The sequence below is a fragment of the Bos taurus genome, chromosome 29 (assembly GCF_002263795.3).
Source record: "Bos taurus isolate L1 Dominette 01449 registration number 42190680 breed Hereford chromosome 29, ARS-UCD2.0, whole genome shotgun sequence".
Taxonomy (NCBI): domain Eukaryota; kingdom Metazoa; phylum Chordata; class Mammalia; order Artiodactyla; family Bovidae; genus Bos; species Bos taurus.
The window spans coordinates 16,724,858-16,744,529 of NC_037356.1; the positions used below are offsets into that span (position 1 = coordinate 16,724,858).

Here is a 19,672-nt window from a genome sequence, read left to right on the forward strand (position 1 = left end):
TAAAGTCTTTATTAGAAGGAGCAAGAGGACGGTGCATGTGGACAGATACACAGGCGGGCTCAGAGAGAGAGATTTGCTGAGCTGCGCCCTGGTGGTGGTTTGAATCACTTTTATGGGGCATGTCTTCCTGGTTTCCTTTGGCCCATCATTTTGCTTCGCCTGGTCCTGAGTCTGCATTTGGTGTGTCTCAGGGTCCCCCGCTGTGTGTGTGCCCATCTCTTAACCAAGATGGATTCTAGCAAAGAGGCTTATGAGCATTTGATATCACTTACACTGAGGTGATACCCCCTCTCTTTCGGCCTCCAAGGAGCCTTTCTGCACACATGTAGTTGGGAAGGTCTCCTTGATCTCGGGAATGAGGAGTATGTGGTCTTTTATCTGGGCGGGGCCCAGCCTCCTCCATCCTCCTCCTTTTACGGAGTTTCTGCTGTTGAGTTTTTGTCCACAGGGGAGAAGCTGTGCAGCCTGGAGCCCACCCATCTCCTGCCTCAGTAGGGTGGGTTAAAACCTGGCCCCTGCTGTGTGCCTAATGGGACATCACTGCCCCTTCTTCAACACACCCAAGACTTTGGTTCGTGGAGAACAGAGAGCCTTGCACTAGGGGCGGCAGGAGGTCGGGGTTCCTGTCACACAGCGAGCTGCTCTGTGACCTTGAACAAGCCACTTAACTCAGGGATACATTCTTTTTCAGACCATTTTTTCCCCCAGAATGTGTGTTGCTGGCCTCTGTGCCAGGCACTGAGGCTAACGAGATAAATACAACACAAGCTTTGCCCGGGAGGCACTCACAGCCCAATTTATGAGCTCCTCCATTTCCTCATTACTGTCTGATCATGAGAATTTCTAACATCTGCTTTGGAGTCTATAATCTCCAGGGCATTTTGTGATCTTCCCTGAAACACTGTAAGATGGAAAGAAGTTTGTTATTGCCGTTTTGCTAAGGAGAAAACTACAGCTTAGAGGGTTGGCCATACAGTGAGTGAGGCTTAGAGCTGCCCTTGAATCTACATATACTAGCTTCCAAGCCGGGACTAAAATGTTGGGGAGATCAGCAACCAGAAGGAATCTACCCTGGTGGAGAGATACTTCAATGCAAGGAGTACTTTCCTGCATCTAACTGGATATTCCAGAAACCAATGTCTTCTCTGATTGAGAGTGAGTCAGCCTTGAGCTCTAGGTCTGCTGATAATCAGAGGAAGATATGCTGCGCTCTCAGAGTCGCCTCCTTCGGGAGACTGCGATTCAGCATATCAGAGCGTGCCCACCATGGTCCAGAGAGGCGCAGCACCCCCTCTTCTGCGGGACCGTCCTGAGTGCTGTTGCCTCCCACCAAAGCTTAATGATCCTGGGAGCTTCTGCTTTTGCAGAGTTGCCTGGCCTCGGGCAAGACATGGAGACTTGATAGAAATTAGAGGCTGTGCTGTTTGTTTGTGGGCATGACAGCTTCTGGAGCTGGAAGCTCTTGGACTCCCTCACAGTCTGGAATTTCAAAGAGTGCGTGAATCACCTCAGAGACTGGGCCTGGCTTTTCTGTTTCACAGTGTGTGTGTACATTGTGAATTGTGGCCATCTTTGATGAAGACGATGTGTGTGATGTCTGGGAGCTGCAGGATTTGTGGCGAATGTGTGTGTGCCTGTGTGGGGCGTGGGGTTCTTAAGGAACGTGTGCGTGCACGTGTGTATGTGTTTTAATCTCTAGGAAGCAATTCTCATATGAAAAAAAGAAAACACTTACGGGTGTAATTTTTCAACAGGACTCAGAAATGGGCTTTTAATAAGCATCATTAAACTCTTTGATTACAAGGGGAGGCCAGCATGCTTTCATCCTGGCTTAGATCACACAGCTCTCCCTGGCTCTGTTCTTGGGGGTCAGATGAAAACTCCTACTATTCATACTGGTCTCTCCAAAGTGCCCCTCCCCTCTCTTGCCCTCCCCGGCCCCTGCCCCTACCCTGTGCTTTCTGATCTCTCCGCTTGGACCTCGACGCAGACAGGGCTGGTGTCAGGACTGACAGATGATAGCCGCGGGTACGCCTGGAATCTGAGCGTCCCGTGTCTCGCCCTGTCCCAGCAGGCAACTGTAGAGTCTTTGTTTAGGAGGTGCTCTGAGGCCAGAGATCCGGGGCCCCTTCCTTCCCCCCAGGGTCACTTACAGCCACTGCCACCCAGCAGGACTGTGAGTGCGTACAGACCCTTTCCTGCATGGATTGGGTTTCCCCTTGTCTGACACGGGAGGATGAGAAGCTGTGCTGAAAGACAGGTTTCTCTCTGAACTGAAAGCACTCCGCCAGGTCTCCAAAGGAAGCTGGTTCCCAGAGCGATTATCTTTCCTGAACTGAGAGCAAGGTGCTCTGTTGACAGGAAGCCCGGTAGGTTTAGCAACAGGCTTATCAGGCTGTGCTGCAGGAATGTTCATTCATGTCAACAGGTCTGGGTTTGTGCAATTCTGTTCTGAGACTGGTGTGTTCTGATTTGCCCGGGTCCTTCTCAGAGGCAGTGCCCCCCCATAGGGTGTGGAGTTCTGCTTCAGTTGTCTTTGTTCCCCCCACGGGACCCAGCCCAGGGGTACCTGGCCTGGGGCTGAGTGTGAGGTGTTTGTGGTCTACATAGAAGCCACTGGCTCCAGGCAGCAGACTGGTCCTGGGTGGGGTATTCATGCCTCAATTAATATATCAGGCCCTCATTAGAGTTCTCTTACTGCACCAACTACTCATTTTCTCTGTGCCTTGGTTGGTCTTGGAGGGTCTGCCCTATCTGAAATGTTCTATCAAGTTCTTACAGGGTCTTGGGCCTCCCTGGTGGCTGAGATGGTATAGAATCTGCCTGAAATGTGAGTAGACCTGGGTTCAATCTCTGGGTTGGGAAGATCCCCTGAAATAGGGAATTGCTACCCACTCTAGTATTCTTGCCTGAAAAATCCCATGGGCAGTGGAACCTGATGGGCTTCCTTCCATGGGGTGGCAGAATCGGACATGACTGAGCAACTAAAACCACACCCACACACACGCATTGAGTTCTTATCAGCAGCTTTTTTGCAGTGGCCAACCTCTGGTCCCTAAGGCCCCAATCATTGGCTCAAAACTGGTTTCAAACCAGACAAACCGCTGAACATTAAAGTCCTGCTACACCTCCCAGATGGGTATGCTGCCTTGACCTTGAGGCTGACCCAGCCAGCCTTCCAGAGCTGTGGCCACAGCCATTCAGTGTCAGTTCTCCAAATACCCTCAGTCATTGCTTTCAGGGACATCCGTTTTATTAAGAACCTGCTATGCAAAGCTCTGTGATAACATATTTGATATATTTTTTCTAATTTTATACCCATTTTCCAGATGGGATAACTAAGTTTCAAAGACATTAACATACCTGTAATGTATAAGTAGTCAGTGATCTTGCTAGGACTTGAACCCAGGTGTTTGGATTAGAAAACAGAAACTCTGCATTTCTGTAAAGCATATAGCATACAGTGGCTAGCAGAAAATAGTTGTCACATATTAGTGATACTTCTTTTTAAAGTAATTTTTGATAAAGCATTCATCACATTGTACCCTAATTGATGGTTCTTCTGTGGTCCTCTCCCACTGGACTGTGAGTTTCTTGAGAAGAAAAACTGGAGCCCCAGCCTCTAGCAAAGTACAGGATTTAGAGCAACTGATCAATAAATGTTTGAATGATTAAAAATAGTCAGAATATCTCCTTGTGCTGGTTGTGCGAAGTACCAAGTGCTCTATATGTATATTATTTTGTTTAATTCTTAAAACAACCCTGTGAGATAGATGCTGTTATTGTAATATTCATAATAAAGAAAGTAGAGGCTTGCAGAGCTTTGGGTAACCTTTCTAGGTTGCACCATTGCTAAGTGGCAGAGCTGGGAACGGGACCCTGGCCGACTGCCACCTGTGATGTCGTGTCTCGTCCAGATGCTCTGGCCTTCCCGGGATGTCCCAGCATCCCTCACAGCCGTAACCGATGCCCAGGGCTCCTCCAGTGGCTTCCTGTGAAGCTGTCACTCAAATCCAGCGCCTGTTTATCCGAATCTGTGTGAGCTCTCCATCCAGAAGAGGCAAAGCTGGTGAAGGCTGGGGGGGCCACAGTCACATGTGAAAAACAGCGTGAAGAGCCACGAATAAAATAGACAAGAAAAGGGTTTCCTCCTGGAGAGTAAACCATCTGATTTATAAGACACAAGCAGGGGCAAAGTCGACATCAAAAGGTAGCTTCTGAGAACAGTGGTGAAGTGATTCAGCAGCGTTTTCTGGGGGCATCTCTTAGGCTCGGCAAGGAGGCTGCTGCAGACTCCTGGTGGGGGGTGAGGTCAGGCGAGGGGAAAGGCCTCGGTGCCTTGATCCCCGGGGAGGGCCTTCCCTTCTGAGACCTTCCCACAAGACCTCATGAACCGATGATTTATTTCATCATGGGGAGTTCATCTTATGCAAGCCGAAGAAATGGTACTCCGCCTTCATTGCCACAAGATAATTGACCCTTTGTGACTCTGTTCAGAGGGGAGCAGAAGCATGTGCTTTTAGTGAGCGTGAAGGAGCGGGGAGAAGGATTTGAGCTGGGAAAGAAAGGGGGCTGCAGTAACCCCGGAGGCTGCCTGGGTGGGACTAGGATTCTGACTAGTCCCACTCGACTAGGGCCCACTTGGCATGAATCCAGGCAGGTTCTGTGTCCTGGGACTCCAGGGAGGTACACTGCTGCCTCATCTAAATGCTACGTCAGAACAGCTGCCTTGGGAGACCACACGTGAACACTCCCTGGCCAAGAGAAAAGTAAGCAGTGTGATGACATGGTGACACAGCAGTTAAAGCCTTCATGGACGTGGCTTTGGGTGGCCGCGGGCTTCGCTCTTCTGAAGCTTGGCCCTGTGCACCCCAAAAGCAGTGGCGATACCAGCTCTTGCAGCTGGGTCTTGAGGGAACTTGGTCTTTTCCCCACGGCAATGATTTTTAACCATGCTCTGCAGAGCCCTAGGGCTTTAGTGGAATCCTCTCTGAGACTTCCTCTGGAGACAGGCAGACGATTCCCTGTTGGCTTCTGGAAGCCCGCCTTGCTCATCCTCCTCTCTCTGTTGCTCACTGGGCTTCCTTGTTGCCAAGACCGGTGTTTGGCTGGGTGCACTCCGTGACCGCGCCATTTGTTTACGGCCAACATTTGCTTTCATTGGCCATTGTGTCTGTTCGGATTGGTTGCTGTCTGTGCCATATCCATTGTTAAATATTTTGAATGTCACTCCTGCTTGCAAGCGTCCCTTTTGTGCAGAGCCAGAATGCCCATACCAGCTGCATCCCAACAGGGACACTTGGTCCCAGCCACCAGCCTATGAACCATAGGCTTCACAGAACCAAGACAGTTTTGCTCTCTTTGAGAAGTGCTTGGCTGAGCTTTCTCATTCATCCTAGGGCCACAGAGTCACCTGAATGTCACCGGCCCACGTGCCCACGTGAGGCTTGACGATTCATCTAACCCTGCCCACGGCCACCAGAGCAGAAGCCCTGGTTTTGCTGCCATTGCAGACCTGGGAGCAGGAGCTGGGCTTTTTCATCTCAGGCCCTGGCAGATAGCAGGCTTTACTGCCTGCCTGTGGATATGATTCCCAGATCCACTCAGCTGTGCCTTTCCAAACAGGCTGCTTTCTCAAACGAGCAGGATGTGCCAACTTTTCTGGCAGAATTCCTTATGAACGTTTGTTCTTTCCTTTCCCCTTGTCTTGGGGGAAGAAAAAAGAAAGGCAAATGAAATGGCAGAAGTAATGTTCAATAAAAGTGCATGCATTTTAGTTGTAGGCAGACCACAATTTATATCTAGGCTCTGCTCCTGATTAGCTGTTTGACCTTGGAGAACTGGCTCAATCTTCTGGCCTCAGTTTCCTTATGTGTAAGGTGGGAATGTTGGGAAAAAATGACAACTACATTACCATGTGCCTAGCAGAGTTGTAAGCATTTCCCTGACCCCCTGCAGTAGGGAACCCTATCCTCTCCTCATCTTTCAGATGAGGAAATTGAAGCACAAAGCGATGGAGTGACTTTTCCAAGGTCACACAGCTAAATGGCGAAGCCCATACTCAAACCTAGGTGGTCTGGCTACAGAGTCTACACTCCAGACTTCTCCAGCTCTCTCTCAGGCCTGTGTGAGAACCGAGTAGCTCCCAAGTAAATGACTGGAGTTGAGGATGCTCTTCTTACAAGCTAATTTTCTTCTCTTGTTCTGTGTCCAAGAGAAATAGAAGAAAAAGAAATCTTTCCTCTCACCGAGTACCACTCTGTGCAGGGTTCTACTCTGTGTGCTTTGTATGTGTTATCTTATGTAAATGTACTGTTTCCCTTTTTATTAATAATATTGTTCCAGGTGTTCAGATGAGGGGACAATAGAATGAGCAGCCCCGACAGGTAGTGAGCTCCCCATTGAGGGATACAAATAGGAATACAAATACAAATACAAATAGGGATACAAATAGGAACAAGATGGCCTTTGTCAGGGCTGTGGTGGGGATTCTAGCCTTGGATTTTGGGATTTTTCTTTACAAGGTACTTTTCATTGCTTGGTCCAGGATCTGATCAGTTCCCTGGGTTTTGACAAAGTAAAAAAAGAGTGGATCAGAGGAAGTCCCTTGAGCTGTTTCCAGTGCTTCGGTGTCTTCTAGAAATTATACACTGACCCTAACCGAGCAGCAGAGGCCAGCGAAGCAGTTTCTGCCTGTGTCTGGAATTTATATGTTTGGGAATTAAGAAACCCAGATTCTAGTATAAGCTCTGCAATTCTTTGGGAAATCATTTAACCTCTCTGTACCTTTTGTTCAAAAGAGATATAATAACTTTAAAGACTTTCTATGTCTAAAGAGTAACACATGCATATAAGTTGGAAGTGCCATACCAATAAGATTTATTAGCATATATTGTCTCTCTTCCTGGTAACACCTTCAATCTTTATTCCAAAAAGTGAGTCAAGGGAAATTCTATCTCTTCTAGGGCTAGAGCCCAGGAGGAAGAGAGACTGAAAAATGAGAGAAATATAGCCAACTCATCATTTTTAGTTTAGAGAGCCTCCAAGCCTAAAGCAGAACCTCTAACCTAGGTAAAAGAGGAAAGAATGGAGAACTTACCTTTGCGTTTACTTGCAAACAAAGGGAAAGGGAAAGCTGATGGATTATGTGTTCTCAGTGGCTAACACTGAGTCTTTGTTGAGGAGTAAGGAAGTACAGATGACAAGCTATTAGCTAGGCAGAGAGAGGCAGAGCTTGTGCAGGAATGGCACGTATATAATATATTAACTTGGCTTCTGGAACCAGACTCTGGGACAGAGATTTGCGTGCAGAAAGTTTACTGGGCTTGCCCTCGGGATCAACACTTGTGCAGGAGTAAGGGAAGTGAGACTGGATCAAGGGAGGAATTGAATGGCTTCCCTGGTGGCTCAGCTGGTAAAGAATCCACCTACAATGTGGGAGACCTGGGTTCAATCCCTGGGTTGGGAAGATCCCCTGGAGAAGGGAACGGCTACCCACTCCAGTATTCTGGCCTGGAGAATTCCATGGACTGTACAGTCCACAGGGTCGCAAAGAGTCAAACACGACTGAGCAACTTTCCCTTTCACTTTCATGTCCCAGCAGAGGCATCGGCCTATCCCCCAGGGAGCTCTGGAGCTGGGACAGTTCTTAAGTGCCCTGCACTGAGTCAAGAGGAGTTGGCCTTAGTGCCCTCAGCAGCAGCAGCAGCTGGGCAGGGCACCTGGGTGAGGCAGCTCCCTTGGGCAGAGGACCGTCCCTGGAGTGGGACTCTGCTGAGAGCTGTCAGCAAGCAGGACCAACTTGCCCAGAGCTGGGGGACCGAGTGCCTCGTCCCGAGAGCTCCTTTGAGCAGCACATCACAGCATCCTCTGCACATGGCGTGCAGGCAGCCCTTTCCTTACATCCCACTGCACACATCACTCATTCAAACAGTTCACATGTGGCCTCAGGATTTTTGCAGATACCGTACTCCAGATAAATGTTATCAACCAATTGGAATTGGCTTGTGCAAAGGAACCTGTGGCTCCCTTTGGCCCCTCCATCTGTAGGAGACATTCAGTGATGGTGTAGTAATGAGCCTCGTGTCATGATTGCTCTTTCAAGATTGGACGGTAGGCAAACCTTAGACAAGTTCCCTGACATGACGAGTGGAAAATGTGATTTTTAAAATATGTTTTCATGTTATTCCCTTTGACCCCATTCCATTTATTTGAGCTCCGCCTTCCCTGGGGGCTCAGACAGTAGAGAATCTGCCTGCCAATGCAGGAGACCTGGATTTGGTCTCTGAGTCGGGAAGATCCCCTGGAGGAGGAAATGGCAACCCACTGCAGTATTCTTGCCTGGAGAATTCCATGGACAGAGGAGCCTGGTAGGCTACAGTCCATGGGGTTGCAGAGTCAGACATGACTGAGCGACAAGTATTTTTATTTTGTTTTTCTTTTATTAAATGCAGTTTTCCCCATGATTCTTTTCCTTTTCTTCTCTTTCTCTTTTTAAGTTTGTTTAAATTATTATTGTTTTTTTTTTTTTTTTTTTTTGGAGAAGGCGATGGCACCCCACTCCAGTACTTTGCCTGGAAAATCCCATGGATGGAGCAGCCTGGTAGGCTGCAGTCCATGGGGTTGCTAGGAGTCGGACATGACTGAGCGACAAGTATTTTTATTTTGTTTTTCTTTTATTAAATGCAGTTTTCCCCATGATTCTTTTCCTTTTTTTCTCTTTCTCTTTTTAAGTTTGTTTAAATTATTATTATTGGGTTTTTTTTTTTTTTGGAGAAGCCGATGGCACTCCACTCCAGTACTTTGCCTGGAAAATCCCATGGATGGAGAAGCCTTGTAGGCTGCAGTCCATGCGGTCGCTAGGAGTCGGACATGACTGAGTGACTTCACTTTCACTTTTCACTTTCACACATTGGAGAGGGAAATGGCAACCCACTCCAATGTTCTTGCCTGGAGAATCCCAGGGACAGGGGAGCCTGGTGGGCTGCCGTCTATGGGGTCGCACAGAGTCGGACACGACTGAAGCAACTTAGCAGCAAATTATTTTTTACTACATACTTTCTTGTCATCTCATCCTTTTTTATTTTGACTATCATCCACTTCAGACATCATTTCTTCACCCAGGTCACTTGCCAAACCAGTCCATCCGATTCACTTCTCTAGTATCCAGAACAACAATAAATGATATCCATGCTTAGCCCATGAATAAACAGATGCTTGGAGAGGTTAAGATATTTTTTGAAGAAGAGACACCTTTCAAGAGACTGGGGGTGTGCTTTTTCTTAGGTCTGTTAACTCCCAAAGTCTTTGTCCTCTTTTCTCCGCCTTTGAGATATTTGTCAAGGTGATCTCTGGATGACTCCAGGTTCTCCTATTTGAGTCTCAACTGTCAGAATTCTACAGACTTCAGTTGTTAATCCTGTTGGTCATTCCAAACCATTGCAGAGTGAGGGGAGCCACCCTGCACCACTGGGTGGGTGGTGCCCCTTCTGCTTTCTGTAACTGTAGAGTGCTGGGGCAGCCTGGCCTCTGGGTCCACTACCTATCCATGTCATTGAATTCCGGAGATGCTCCAATGGTGGGGAACCTTTGAGATTATAAACTCATTGTCAGGGTCGATGGGATGTGGCTGACACTGAAGCCAACAAATGACTTGTTGTGACTCTTGATAAATGAGACTTCAGTCGGTCCAGCTGGCCACCTGCCAAAAGCCTGGCAGCATCACCGAGGACCCAGGTGGGTCCGAACGCTTATGCTCTGATCTGTCATCTGCCTTCACGGAAGATGCATTTGGTAAAGGAAGATTTTTTTGCTTTTAACTGAGAGCTGGTTCCATCAGAACCGAAAGGCTGTGGTTAAAGAGCACCTGCAGAGGCTCCTATTCTGTGCCAGGTATGAAGCTAAACCCTTGGAGATACAAAACTGAAACCTGTGTCCCCGTCCCCTCACCCTTAATATGTGGGCTGGTGTTTTTAACGACTGTGTGGATGGAAGATGCGGGCCCCCTACCACCTCCCGATGCTGTAAGGCTACTGGGCTCTTACGGTCCGTTGCTTGATTCTGCCCTCCGACCTAGAGACCGCGACTTCTTTGTGCAGGGAGGACCTTACCATCCTCAGAGTGAGTGGAAAGAAAGTCTGACTTGAGTCCTCACTCCTCTCTATGATACAGGTTTTCTGTGTGATCTTGGACCAGGCACTTGACCTCTCTGGGCCTGAGTGTTACCTCCAAGTCATTGTAGAACGTAGCCACTGTAATGCCTCAAGTGTTGGGGAAGCGCCTTGTATAGTGCCCTGTACACAGTAGGCACTAGATAATGATATCATGTTTTCCTTCCTCACCCCCACTTCCTTAGCAAGATCAGTGGAGAAGTTTTTCTGGACACCGATGACCTCTAGAGCAGGAGAGTTTCCTCCAGCAATGCTTCCAGTCTGCGCTGGATGATCCAGGGTTGAAGGGATCTTTGATCTCCATCTGATATCCTTTCTCACTGCACCCTAAGAGAGCCGGGCACACCTTCACTGCCTCCTACCAGCCCTGACTTGCAGAGAACTCCTTCATTTTCCGATTCTTCACCACCACCCCAATACTCCTTCTGAGTGGGATGTCACCAAGATTGCTCAGAAGAAGTAGTGATGGCAAGAGGAAGGGGTCCCTGTGCCAGGAGCTGGCTCTATGAAAACAGAACACTTTTTTGCCCTAAGACTTAAGTCTTCTTGTTTATAATGTAGGGTAATAATACTTCCTTTGCGGGCACTGCCTGAGGATGGCATGTGATAACACACATGAGAGCAGGTTTTGAAACACACACGTGATTTGTGGTTATGGATGGCGTCTTTCCTCATGAGTTTCCACCTCTTGGTCTGGCCCTTTCACCAACAGCTCCCAGTACAAGTTGCCAAATTATCTGGACTATGCAGATAACTCTCCAACAATCTGTTCGCGATCCTTCCCAAAGAACTTGTTTTAGTTATTTATGCTTATTGACATGTCTAAACTCCAGGATATTTAAGAGCAAGGTCTGGTCTTAATTCGTCTTTATCTCCAGGAAGTAACAGATCGTGTCATCACTGTTTGAAGAAATGAAAGTTGATGAACACTGGGTATCTGTTACATATCCACCCTGGGTATGTAAGGTCTCATGTAATCCTGCAGCAACTCTAGGAGGCTGATACTATTCCACTCTTGAGAAGAGGAAATTGAGGCCCAGAGAGGTGAAGCCACTTACTCAAGACCGCACAGCCAGTAACTAGCAGAGTAGGGACACCACATTCACAGCCCTCGACTCCAAGGCTAGTCCTCTTTATGCTGAGCTTGCATGTTCGCGCTCTCTCTCCTTTCCATATTTTACTGCACAAACATCATTAAAACAACAATAACAGGGAAAAAATAAAATTACCTTCCATTTCCCCACTTGTAGCAAGTCAGCTGTTTCCATTTTTCCACATCCCTGCTGTCTCTTTTTTGCATATATTCTTTTTTAATAACAGCATTATTAAGATAGAATTCACATGCCATTAAATTCACCCTTTTAAGTTGTACAATTCAGTTCTTATAGAATATTTACGGGGTTGTGTAACCATTGCCACTCTCTCATTTTAAAACGTTTTATTACACCCAAAAGAAACCTCATCCTCATTACTAGTCACTCCCCATTCTCTGCTCCCCCCCACACCTAGCCCCTGGCAACAGTTAATCTACTTTCTCTCTCTAGCCATTGCCTATTATAGACACTTATATAAGTAGAACCATATAATATGTTGCCTTTGTGTCTGGTTGATTGTACTTAGCATACCATTTGCAAGATTCATCCATGTACCAGTACTTCATACCTTTCTATGGCTAATAATACACACACACACACATACACACACACCTCATTTTATTTGTTTGTTGATGGATATTTGAGTTATTTATATATACTTTTTTGCTATTATAAGTAATGGTGCTATGAACATTTGTGTACAAATTTTTGTGTAAACATATATTTTTAGTTCTTTGGGTTACATGCCTGTAAATCACATTGCTAGGTCATACTCTATGAGAAGTGTATTCAGGAACTGCCAGTTCGTTTTCAAAAGTAACTATACCATTTTACAATCCCACCAGCAATGTATGAAGTGCCCAATTTTTTCACATCCTTTCCAACCCTTTTCATTCTCTCTCTCTCTTGTTTTAGCCATCATCCCGGATTTGAAGTGCTATCTCATTGTGCTTGATTTATGGACTCTCAATTCTTTTTGGTTCATCTCTGTATCTATTCTGATGCCAATATCAACCTCTGATGCTTTGATTACTGTGACTTCAGAATAAGTTTTGAAATTTTAAAAAGTGTGTGTCCTTCAACTGTGTTCTTTTTAAAAACTCCTTTGGATATTCTGTATCTCTTGCATTTGTATATGCATTTTAGAATCCACTTACCAATTTTTTTTTTTTAAGTTACTTGGGCTTTCAATAGGGAATGCATTGAATCTGTAAATCAGTTTGGGAGTATTGCCATCTAAATGATATTGGTAACTCAGGAAGTAAAGAATCTGCCTTCAATGCAGAAGAACCAGGTTCAAAGACCTAGGTTCAATCCCTAGATTGGGAAGATCCCCTGGAGGAGGGCATAGTAACCCACTCCAGTATTCCTGCCTGGAGAATCCCATGGACAGAGGAGCCTGGTGGGTTACAGTTCATAGGGTTGCAAAGAGTCAGACACAACTGAAGCTCCTTAGCACACACACAGCACCTAAATGATATTAAGTCTTCCAATTCATAAACGTGGTATCTCTCTCCTTTTCTGTGGTATTTTGTAATATTCAATACTATTATGCATATGATATATAAAGAATTCTTGCACTTAATAAGAAGTCTTTAACTTTAAAACATCTATTCCTATTTTATTCTTTTTGATGTTGTTTCAAGTAGAATTATTTTCTTGATTTCATTTTTTGACTGCTCATAGCTAGTATATAGAAAACAAATTATTTTTGTACATTGATCTTATATCCTGCAAAAAGAACTTGTTTATTAGTTCTAACAGTTTTTGTGCATTTATTAGGATTTTCTATATATGATATTTTGTCATCTATAAGTAGAGAGTTTTATTTTTTCCCTTCCCTAAACTGGATGCTTTTTTTTTTTTTTTCCTTGACTAATTTCCCTGATTAGATCCTCCAATACAATACTGAATAGAAGTGGTGAGAGCATATACCTTGTCTTGTTTCTAATCGGAGGGGAAATATTTTCAACCTTTCACCATTAGGTATGCTATTAGCTGCAAGATCTTCAAAGATAGTCTTTGTCAGGTTGAAGATTCCTTGTATTCATTGTCTGTTGAGTATTTTTGTCATGAAAGGCTGCTGGATTTTGCCAAATGCTTTTCTGTATCTATTGACAGGATTGTGAGATTTTTCTCCTTTATTCTCTGAATGTGGTGTATTACATTGATTGGTTTATGTTAAGCCAACTTTGCATTCTTAGGAAAACCCCACTTGATTATAGTATATAATCGTTTTCATATTTGTTGGGTTCAGTTCAATGGTATTTTATTGAGGAATCTTGTCTGTAATCATAGTTCTTTTTTCTTTTTCCTTGTGATATCTTTGACTGATTTTGAGAGTCATGCTGACCTCATAAAATGAGTTGAGAAAGGCTCATCATTCCGTGTTTTCCAAGAGTTGATGAAGGATTTGTGTTAATCTTGCCTCTTTTTTTTTTTTTTTAAGAACTTTAGAAAGTCATGATGAGGACAAAACTTATGACAGCTCACAGTTTTGCCTTCTCATGTGCTTATGTTGGATGAGTCTATGACCCCAGAAGCTTGATGTTAGTTGAAAGCCTGAAAATTTCCCTCTGAGTAGGAGAGTGGGTCTCCTGTCATAATGTCAGCCAAGGCATTCAGTGGGAAATGGGTGGACAGACAGACGTGGCTCCTGCCTTTTTCTTTTTCTTTACTGTCTTAAACATTTCTGCACAAATGGCTGGATGAATACTCCACTGAAGCAAAACCTTTTCCTCTGAAACAGCAGATTGGTCTGTGGACCACATGCTGAATAAGACCTATGCTTATATCATTATCTCCCCTGGAACCTGTCCTTGTCCTCCTAAAAAATCAAAATGTCCACACATATTATTAATAGCCTGGCATCCAGGTTAACAAAAGAGTTGAGTGTTTATTTCTGTAGCTTTTTAAGATGTGAAAGTGAGGAAAGACTACTCCCGATTGAAATTGCTTGGGACAAGAATCAAGAGTCTGAGACTTCACTGTGTTGTAGGGCAGATAATGATGATGTTCAATCCCTGAGCTTTTCTAAAGATAAAACACTCTGAATGGTGGTCATTCAATCATGCCTTCAGTCACCTCATTAATTCATTCCACAATTCCATACTGAACTCCTTTTCAATGCCAGGCCCTGTGCTGAATTGTCAGGACACACAGATGGAAATGAATTTCAGTTCCAGGGGAATACCCAGTCTGGTGGGAAAGGTCAGACTCTAAGCAAGCAGTTACTACCATGCATGATCATGATCATAACAGAAGCATAACAGAAGGTCACAGGAATGTAGAGGGCAAAGATACTAGGGGTGTAGAGTGTCAGAGGAGATATGGTCCACAGGGAAGCTGGAAGGATGCGTAGGAATTGGCCTAGTGGAGACCCAAGAAGAACCAGGAGGTCACTGAGAGCAGTGTCTCCCCTTTCAGAGTCATTCAGCAGGGCTCGAAGGAAAAGCACTGAAAGATGACTTGGAGAGACCCCAGGAGGCAAATCCCAAATCCAAAATGCTTGTGTGCTTTTTGAAGAAGTTGCACTTTATCCTGGAGTGGGAAAGGTCTTCATGACTCTGGACCTTTTCTACACAGCAGGCCATGGGTCCCAGAGAAGCGGAGCTGAAACTGCATCTGAGAGTAACAGTCAGGTCTCGACCTTGGAGAATTGTCCCTGAATGGAAAGAATTCAGGTCTCCTGGAGTCTTTCATCCAGCATCCCCCACCTCCTAGACTTTCTCTTCCCTTCCATGGCCCTAGAAGAACCGTCCCAGCTCACTAGGAGGTCAGACTCAAAATTATTGAATTCTGATCCTGACTCTTGTCTCCAGGCTGGAGTGGATAATACTAAATCACATCACGCTTACTGGTAAAATAGGGACATTGATGCCTCCTTCCTATGGTTGTCGTGACAGTGAAATGAAATAAAGGGTTTCTAAACATCCTCAGAAATCTCCACTGCAGGCTAGACCAAAGATGTGCCAATCTGTTATGAAAGTAAAGAGCAACATTGTTGAGAGCGCACAGGCCAAGGTTCAGAGTCCAGTGTGCTCTCTGCTTGGCCTGGACAAATTATCTAGCTCTATGACCCTGCACTTCTCCCTGTGAAATAGAAATAATCACAGTAGCTGCCTTTCGGGATTGCACTGGCAAGGATGTAACAGCCCCTGGTGACATCCCCCAGCACATCAAAGGTGCTGAAGAATTGCCTTTTGAATCTGAATGTGAACAGGAAGCTCTGCTCCTCCTGGGGGCTTCTGGAGGGCTGGGCACACATCTCCCTATTGGCTCTGTGTGCGGAGCCTAATATATAACCGTGCTCGGCATATGAAGACACTTCAGTGTTTCTGCAGTCGGATTTACTTCTTCCTCTCAATCCAGGTTTCTGTCCAATTGAAAAAAGAACTGACTGTGACCTTTAGGAAATACAACTAAATCGATAAAGAAAAGGGGTTTTTAAATCATCTCATTTTATACGTTTATTTTGGTGAGTGGACTAAGCAGGCATTGGTCAATTTGGGGCTTCCTTAAGGGAGAAGAAAGAGCTCGCTGCCCCTGCTTCCACAGACCCAGTGTGGCTGCCCCAGTTTCTCCAGCCAAACGGCAGAGCAGTATCTCTTGTGCATTGAAGAGTTAGGAAGTTTAACCTGAGAGAGATGTGTCTTTAATGATGTTTCATACCCAGGGGCCTCTGGAGAAGAGAGCTTTGGGAAAGGTAAGTGGGACAGGAGGCTGCAGAAGCCACCTGCCAAGGGGCAAGGGTGTGGAGCGATGGGAATTACAGCCTCGACTGTGCCCCGGGGGAGGGCATGCGTGGTTGCAGCATCCGGAGAAGCGGGCTGAGTACAGTCTGTGCCCTAGACCTGCTCCTATCTCCAGTCTGGTCTCCATACTTGGCATTCCCTGCTTCTTCTGTCCCCAACCCCCAGATGAGGTGGGGGCTGGCTACAGTTCAGTTCAGTTCAGTCGCTCTGTCATGTCCGACTCTTTGCGACCCCATGAATTGCAGCACACCAGGCCTCCTAGTCCATCACCAACTCCAGGAGTTCACTCAAACTCACGTCCATTGAGTCGGTGATGCCATCCAGCCATCTCATCCTCTGTTGTTCCCTTCTCCTGCCCACAATCCCTCCCAGCATCAGTCTTTTCCTGTAGGGCTAGCTACAGGCCTGAATAAAACCCATAATCAAGCCTGGCAGCAATGGTACCCACCACCCTAAGTCCCCAGCAGTGTCACTTACTGAGTGCTGGGCTCTTGGATGAGGGAGACAGGGCTCCCCCGACTCCACCTAGAATTGCTCACTGTTGGGGGTCAGCTGCAAAGGAATGAAGAAATGTCTTCAGGATCCCTGTGGGGGCTGCAGTGAATCTGTACAGAGGAAGGGGGTGGGGGAAGGACGGTGAAAGCTGTGGAAGAGCAGGGGATATTTGATATGCATCTTGAAGGATGGGCGTTCACCACACAGAGGAGGAAGCGGAGGATATTCCTGGAGGAGGGCAAGTTTGCACAAAGGCTCTGAGACCTGATGGACCTGGAGAAGTGGAGAGAAGTTTGTTGGAACAGGAGCAGCGAGTGAAGGGCAGACATGCTGTGGAGGGCATTTCTGCCTGGTTAGGAAGCATCCTGTGAGCTGGACTGTAATGAACTTGGGCTTGATTCCCTGGGAAGTGGGGAGGTGAGGTATATAGACCATGAGAGAACAGCCTGAAATAGCCCTGAAGTTATACACTAATCGTCTATGAAGCACTACCAAGTACCCCCGCCTTGCTGGGCTCAGGGGATCTAAGAGAACAGAAGCAGACTTGGCTGAGGAGGTTCACTCTCTAGCTCCCTGCCTGCTGCTATCTCTTAACACCATCTGATCTTAACCCTTGTCCCACTCCTAAGATGTTAAGCATCCTCAAATCTACCCTTCATCTTCTGCCTGGAGCACTCACTCCAAGATCTTCTGGCCAGAGGCGATGAGGAAACAGCTTTGAAAATGAACCTACTGAGACTTTGGAGGGGCGGGGGGTTCCCTCTGGAGCTGATGCTCCAGTCCCTAAGGTGGCAGACTTCAGCCTGGAGGGACCACCCTCCCTGGCTCCAGTAACAAAGTCTCCGGACCCTTGGAGGGCTGAGCCGCAGTTGAATGCCTGTGTGTCTGGGAACTCTGCAGGTGGAGATGCGTGTGCACGTGTCTGCTGTGCGGGCGTGTGTGTCTGGGCCCACGTAGGTGCTTGTTGGATGCATCTGTGTTCCTGGACCCCATGCGCTTGTCTGGGTCCATGCACGTTGGCAAGCCTGTGCGATTTCCCTTCAGGCTCTGTTTGTTTCTGTGAGAATGAGGAGCCCCTGTCTCACCTCGGAAACGATCCTGTTGTTTGTGATTTCCCGATGGTGACAGTGTCACTGCGCCCGCCTGTCACTTGTGCACACACACACGCACACACAGCTGGCAGCGCTCTGGAGGCGCTGGCTCTGGGAATCCCTGAGAGACTGCCATGGGCCACTTGAGTGACTCACTAATGGGCTTCTTTCCTTCCTCGGAGAAGCAGGTCCAGGAAACATTTCTGGAAATTAAATTTCAGTATTGGTTTAACTTCAGTAAGATACAACGAAGATGAAGTAGCAAGGATTTGGGAACTTCTTCTGACTCTGCTAGGTGGAAAAGCTTCTCCAGTATCGGAGTCTGGGAAGAGAATCCTTCCATGAGGTTCTGGGGAGCTTTCAAGCAGGTCCTGGTTTTGGTCCTGAACCTTCAGTCAAAATGCTGACTCTGAGACCAAGTGCCCTAAAGGGTGCATTTCTGCAGATGCCAGAGAGTTATCCAGCAGTTATGAGTCAATTTATCCTACCATTCTCATTTTACCAGTGGAGACAAGAGCTTATAACTTTGTTTCTAGCCTCAGCCATCTTCATGGACTCCTTTCTTCGTGAATGGCATTTCCATCTTCTCAGGCATCACCAGCTCCTAAATCTCCCTGCTTTAAAACCTCGCTGGAACAAGGTGAGAAAAGAAGCAATCGAATGAAATCAATACCTACTGTTCCCCCACCCACGTGTTACAGTCAGTCATGTACTCTCTCTAATCTGCCTTCTATTTCTCTTCTCCAAGTGTGTCTGAGACTCTAAGAGGACCTCATTTGTGTTAACGCTGCCTGAGACAGAGTTTGCTTTTCTTGGTCTCTTTTACTTTGTCGAGAAGCATTGTTGGACAGTGAGCTGAAGTCTTGTAGGAAGGTGTTTTGGGGGGCCTCCTGGTCAATAACATATTCAATTTGGCCTTGGCCCCCACCTCATCCCCCCCACCCCTTGCTCTTTTCAGACTGCATTTCTGAGCAGGGGAGGTGATAGTTCAGTTCAGTTCAGTCGCTCAGTCGTGTCTGACTCTTTGCAACCCCATGAACCGCAGCTCGCCAGGCCTCCCTGTCCATCACCAACTCCCAGAGTTTACCCAAACTCATGTCCATTGAATCAGTGATGCCATCCAACTATCTCATCCTCTGTCATCCCCTTCTCCTCCTGCCCTCAATCCCTCCCAGCATCAGGGTCTTTTCAAATGAGTCAGCTCTTCTCAGCAGGTGGTGAAAGTACTGGAGTTTCAGCTTCAGCATCAGTCCTTCCAATGAACACCCAGGACTGATCTCCTTTAGGATGGACTGGTTGGATCTCCTTGCAGTCCAAGGGACTCTCAAGAGTCTTCTCCAACACCACAGTTCAAAAGCATCAATTCTTCGGCACTCAGCTTTCTTTATAGTCCAACTCTCACATCCATACATGACCACTGGAAAACCCATAGCTTTGACTAGACGGACTTTGTTAGCAAAGTAATATCTCTGCTTTTTAATATGCTGTCTAGGTTGGTCATAACTTTCCTTCCAAGGAGTAAGCATCTTTTAATTTCATGGCTGCAGTCACCATCTGCAGTGCTTTTGGAGCCCCCAAAAATAAAGTCAGCCACTGTTTCCACTGTTTCCCCATCTATTTCCCATGAAGTGATGGGACCAGATGCCATGACCTTAATTTTCTGAATGTTGAGCTTTAAGCCAACTTTTTCATTCTCCTCTTTCACTTTCATCAAGAGGCTTTTGAGTTCCTCTTCACTTTCTGCCATAAGGGTGGTGTCATCTGCATATCTGAGGTTATTGATATTTCTCCCAGCAATCTTGATTCCACTTTGTGCTTCTTGCAGCCCAGTGTTTCTCATGATGTACTCTGCATAGAAGTTAAATAAACAGGGTGACAATATACAGCCTTGACGTACTCCTTTTCCTATTTGGAACCAGTCTGTTGTTCCATGTCCAGTTCTAACTGTTGCTTCCTGACCTGCATACAGGTTTCTCAAGAGGCAGGTCAGGTGGTTTGGTATTCCTATAGCTTTCAGAATTGTCCACAGTTTATTGTGATCCACATAGTCAAAGGGTTTGGTATAGTTA

The 19,672-nt window shown here is 46.4% G+C and overlaps 1 protein-coding gene across 7 annotated transcripts in view; it reads left to right on the plus strand.

Annotated features, from left to right (window-relative positions):
* Positions 1-19,672, plus strand: part of TENM4 (teneurin transmembrane protein 4) — an 851,321-nt gene that overhangs the window by 172,150 nt on the left and 659,499 nt on the right. The window lies entirely within an intron of this gene.